Raw genomic sequence first — 6,000 nt, forward strand, 5'->3', positions numbered from 1 at the left:
AAAGATGGTAAATTTCTGTCTGCAGAAGGTACTAAGTCTATTTCAGTGGGGTCAGAGTGACACAAGGGTCAGAATCAGTTCCCTCTCTCCTCCGCTGCACTGGAAAGTTCCATGGGACTAAAGCTGCTGGGTCTGATGCTCCTCTACCACTTGCTGTCAGATCTTGGGAGAAGTCCCTACACTCCTCCAAACTTCTAATAACCAACAAAAAAGGCAGAGAGTGGGAAGTGGATGAGGGGTGTAGCAGTGATGGACACTGCATACAGGGCCTACCCTGCTACTTCATCGGCGTTTTACAGAGGATGAAATGTGATGATGTATGTGAAACTGGTATATTAAGGTCAAGGGGGCAGGTGGTTTGGTGGTTTAGTCACTAAGTCGTGTCTGACTCCTGTGACCCCGTGGACTAGCCCACCAGGCTCCTCTGTCCATGGGATTTCCCAGGCAAGAATACTGGAGTGGGTTGCCATTTCCTTCTCCATGGAATCTTCCCAACCCCGGAATCAAACCCAGATCCTCTGCATTGCAGGCAGATGCTTTACTGACTGAGCTATGAGGGAGGAGGAGAATGGGGGGCAGGTAAATGCCAGGAATTATCACAGGGAGTTTTGAATGTTTTCTACTGGCTCTTTGGTGCATGTACTTTTTACAAGGTTGTGTTTTCTCTTTAAAATGAGTAGCTAACATTTGATCAAATAAAACTCCACAATACCTTTGGCAGTGATTCCCTTCCTAGCACACACTTGATTTTCCTCCCCATCAGCACTCACCTACCATTTGTGGAGGTGGCCAACTGACCTGCCTAAGGAACTGTTCCCTACACTCAACTATCAAACTGACCTCTTCCACCCTTCCCTCTTTTGCTGCCCATTAAAGGAATGCAGCAAACAACATCAAGGCGATCCCAATCTCCATATTCACTGCAAGTTGTAAAACGTCTGGGGCAAAGGACCCAGAAGTGAATGAAGAACTCCATGTCCGCCTGGAAGCTTGCTTAGTCAGGGAGGATCTGATGCAGGTACAATAGGCTCACCCTGCCCAGACCTGGTGAGATCAGTTAGACTCAGAAAGGCAATTTAGAATCTTACAAAGGAGAAACGGCTCTTTCTGGTAATGAAATCAATTTGAGAATCCAAGGTTAACAGATGTTTTTTGAGTACCTAATATGCACAAAGCACTATGAATACTATAAGGACATCAACTCTCCTTTTAAAAAGGCTGCAACCCAATATGGTATATCAAACACTCACATCATAGAACAGGTTTTGTTGGAATGTAGGATTCTGAGAGAAAAGTAATGTGGAATACATTTAGAGTCATACTGTAGAAGGCTCAGGATACAGACAGCTACTCTTTTTTGAGTACGTTTTACCTAGTATCTAACATCTCATTGAATCTGCCCCAAATTCCTAAAGAATAGTTATCATCACTTCCGTATCATACATGAAAACTGCATTTCAGAGATATGAAATAGCTTTCCCCAAATCGCCTAGCTAGAAATAGGCCAGGCTCAGATCTGAACCCAAGTCTCTGATGCCAGTGCTAATGGAATTTCCAAAACACTTCCCTCCCTCCGCAGATGCCTGCACAAGACACTTTTATTAAAGCCTGTGTAGTTAAGAATCATTGAAAATTATTGAACAGGGAAGAAAAAGATCAATTTGACATTAATTAGTAAAATAGATTAGAAACAGGGGAGAGATAGTAAGGGAGATGGCTCAAAAGCTCTTTTAATTGTCTGACTAAAGGAGATGAAGGTCTGATCTAGATCAGTGGCAACGGGATGCAAAGAAAGGGCAGAAACAAGAGACGCTGCAAAGATTAATTTACTAGGTGTGGCAAATGTCTAGCTGTGCAGAAAACCACACTGAAATGAGATGGGTCACTGCTGGCTGAAGTGAGTACCTCCATGAAAGATGCCTTAGTACAGTGGTCTTGTGCTTGACCTTCCAGTGAGATAAGCTCCTTTTTAACTGCAATGTGCCATGATTTTTAAGTTGGGTTGATAAGGCCTATTGTGCTGCAAAACTGTTCAGATAAACACAAGAGTCACTCCAGTTGGCCTGAATTCATGGCCCGCCTGTCCAAAAAGTTATTCAAAGAATAGCCTTTGGTCCCCTATGTCCACTGACTCCAACCAAGGATATGTAATCAACGGTCATCTTATCACAAAAGGGTCTAGCTGGTCAGGTGACCAGGAGTTCTGGTCCAACATGAGCTGAAGTTCGGCTCCTAACCTCATAAGAAAGCTTTCAAGCACTTTAAAATATTTAATTTACTTTTTTTTTTTCAAACAGAATAAAGGAGGAAAAGAAATAAGAATTTCTGAATTTCAAAAAAAATGCTGTTTTCCAAGGGAATGTGCAATTGTAAAGCTTTTAAACAGTCATTTTAGGTGATACTTATCTGTTTTTAAATAAATGGGACTTGCTACCTCCAAGAATCTCTCTGGTCACTTAGGATTTATCCCACATGTTGTTAGCAAGTGGCAATATATAAAAGACAAGCTCTAATATTCAAAATGCTTGTAATAGCAAAGTCCTGCCTGCCAATTTTAATAGCAAAATGATCTCACTTGTCTAGTAAATCTGCTGCCTTTCAACAACTGGAAGCAGACCAGATTCACCTTCTGTCTGCTGCATGAAGCCAGAATTCTGAAGACAAGAAAAAAAAATTAGTGCTGGTATAAACTCTGACCTCCTGATCTTCTATTACCCCCATTAGACTCGACTCAGATCGAAGCCCAACTTTTCTGTCTCTCTAAAAAGGGACAGCTGGACAGCAGAACACAAGGGTATCCAGGGCCTTGTAAAATCACTGAGATGAAACTGCAGAGAGGAATAAAATGAGGCAGATGCACCCTTTCCTATGTACATAGAAAAGAAATTAGACTTCATCAAAAGTAATATGTACAGAACGGAGACAAATGAAGGAAACAAGGAAAGGCCTTTCAGATGTGCTAGGATGTAAACCAAAATGATCTAGGGTGGACTAGAATTGGGGTGAACACCAAAGAGTAGAACTGGAAGGTTAGTGAGTGCCAATGTAAAAACCAAGGCGAAGAAGAGAGAACCATTTCTCAAGGAAGACACTGGCCACCCCAGAGAAGCTCCTTAGTTGCTCATCCTTGCTAAGTCCACAGTGAGGAAATCAAGGGAAAACGGAGCTCTCATTGGAGACACAATGAGCTACACACAGAGGCAGCTGGGTGCCCGTCTTGATCAAGCGTGTAGGTAACTTGAACAACTCATTTAAATGATCTAGTCCTTAGTTCCTCAGCTATAAAGGTGGTCCCCTTCCAACTCTATGGTTTTCTATGCTAAAGATTTAACATCTTTGAATTTCTAATCTAACCTCTAGAAGTTGGAGGATTGGAAGAGCTTTTGAAATCATTGAGTTCAATTGCTTTTTCCAAGACTTAATAAGGGAAATAAAGGGAGATGGAATTTTGAGATGGATTTTCTTTACTTAAGCCTAGAACATTCTGATAAGTGAAAATTAATCTAATGAGAAAATTTACATAAATTACCTTTAAAATCCCTTTGCATATACCTTGCCAGTGCCGTGAGCTCAGTCGTGTCTGACTCTTTGCGACCCCATGGACTGTAGCCCACCAGACTCCTCTGTCCGTGGAATTTTCCAGGCAAGAATACTGGAGTGAATTGCTGTTTCCTTCTCCAGGGGATCTTCCTGCCCCAGGGATCAAACCTGTGTCTCCTGTGTCTCCTGCATTGCTGGCAAATTCTTTACCCTCTGAGCCATCGGCTTAATACCTGAATAAAAATTATACACGCACTTAGCCTAGGAAAAAATGATGTGGAAAATAAATTTATAAAACCAACAAGTCAAAGCGCAACTCCTTTATAAGCAATTCACCTTAGCAATCTTTTGTGTGGAAATTTTCCTTTTCTGGAGCATTTAAAAACTGAATTTGCTCAGGCAAAAACAAATTCCAACAGACAATTTTTGTATAACTCTAAATGTCCTCAATAAAATATATTCAGAAAACCGCTCTAGAGTTGAATTGTTTTGTATCGGGGTCAAGTTCTGAAATTACAAAAACATATCTGCATTTTGTTATAAATATTTTACCAAAGATCTAATCGCACTGAGAGTAAATGTCAAATTCCGTACAATGACCCGCAGCCCTATCACGTCTCTCCATCAGCTCCACTGGGTACCACTTTATCTTTATCTCCTACCCATGTCTCCCCCTCTGCCCAGCTCATGATGTTTATTTTTCTCCAGCCACACTGAACTCCTCAGTGTTCCTATAACGTACCAGGTATGCCCTTGATGGAGAGCCTTTGAACTTGCTGTTCCCTCTGATCAGAACGCTCTTCCTGCCAGATATCCAAACAAATTGTTCTATTCTTCTCCCTCTAGGGAGTCTTCCCTAGAGGTCCTATGTAAAATTGCAAAATGCTTTAACAATTTTATTTTCTTCCTTTTGAACACATCACTATTAACAGAACTTGGTGAGATGGAGGCGAGATTTAAGAGGGAGGGGATATATGTATGCACACAGCTGATTCACCTCATTGTACAGCAGAAACGAACACAACATGATAAAGTACTTATAGTCCAATGTTAAAAAAAAGATCCAAAGAAATTAGAACACATTCTATTTAACGCACAAGACATTTTACTTATGTGTGTTGGTTGTATACTCTAGGATGTCAGATGTTTTATCTCTTTTTCTGTGCTTTAGCACCTTGAGCAGGAGTGGCATAAATAAGGTAGGGACCTAATAAATATTTGCTGAATTAATGAATTATAAAAAAAAACACTGCACTGTGGTCTTTATTAAACATCTACTTCTGCTTTATTGACTATGACAAAGCCTTTGATTTTGCGGATCACAACAAACTGGAAAATTCTGAAAGAGATGGGAATACCAGACCAGCTGACCTGCCTCCTGAGAAATCTGTATGCAGGTCAGGAAGCAACAGTTAGAATTGGACATGGAACAACAGACTGGTTCTAAATCGGGAAAGGAGTACCTCAAGGCTGTATATTGTCACCCTGCTTATTTAACTTGTATGCAGATTATATCATGAGAAACGTTGGACTGGATGAAGCACAAGCTGGAATCAAGATTGCCAGGAGAAATACCAATAACCTCAGATATGCAGATGACACCACCCTAATGGCAGAAAGTCAAGAAGAACTAAAGAGCCTCTTGATGAAAGTGAAAGAGGAGAGGGAAGAAGTTGGCTTAAAACTCAACATTCAGACGACTAAGATCATGGCAGCTGGTCCCATCACTTCATGGAAAATAGATGGGGAAGCAGTGACAGACTTTATCTTTTTGGGCTCCAAAATTACTGCAGATGGTGACTGCAGCCATGAAATTAAAAGACACTTGCTCCTTGGAAGAAAAGTTATGACCAACCTAGATAGCATATTAAAAAGCAGAGACATTACTTTGCCAACAAAGGTTCTTCTAGTCAAAGCTATGGTTTTTCCATTAGTCATGTATGGATGTGAGAATTGGACTAAAGAAAGCTGAATGCCAAAGAATTGATGCTTTTGAACTGTGGTGTTGGAGAAGACTCTTGAGAGTCCCTTGGACAGCAAGGAGATCCAACCAGTCCATCCTAAAGGAAATTAGTCTTGAATATTCATTGGAAGGACTGATGCTGAAGCTGAAACTCCAATACTTTGGCCACCTGATGCAAAGAACCAACTCATTTGAAAAGACCCTGATGCTGGGAAAATTGAGGGCAGGAGGAGAAGGGGATGACAGAGGATGAGATGGTTGGATGGCATCACCGACTCAATGGACATGAGTTTGAGTAAACTCCAAAAGTTGGTGATAGACAGGGAGGCCTGGCATGCTGGAGTCCATGGGGTCACAAACAGTCAGATCCGACTGAGGGACCGAACTGAAATGAACTGACAGTGACATTCCCTCATTCATTTTACAAACTCTCAACAATGAGAAATGGCATGGGTGTACTCATTGAAGGAATTTCCCAGGTGGAACAGTGGTAAAGA

The 6,000-nt window shown here is 41.3% G+C and overlaps 1 protein-coding gene across 1 annotated transcript in view; it reads right to left on the reverse strand.

Moving 5' to 3' along the window:
• LOC145513656 (uncharacterized) overlaps positions 1-3,551 on the reverse strand; it is a 117,614-nt gene extending 114,063 nt beyond the window's left edge. The window contains exon 1 of the mRNA XM_081510595.1: positions 3,530-3,551. The gene's annotated coding sequence lies outside the window, so the exon portion shown is untranslated. The remainder of the gene's footprint in view (positions 1-3,529) is intronic.
• Positions 3,552-6,000: the final 2,449 nt, after the last annotated feature.

Source organism: Giraffa tippelskirchi, chromosome 7 (assembly GCF_054371585.1).
Source record: "Giraffa tippelskirchi isolate mGirTip1 chromosome 7, T2T-mGirTip1v1.2.pri, whole genome shotgun sequence".
Lineage (NCBI taxonomy): Eukaryota > Metazoa > Chordata > Mammalia > Artiodactyla > Giraffidae > Giraffa > Giraffa tippelskirchi.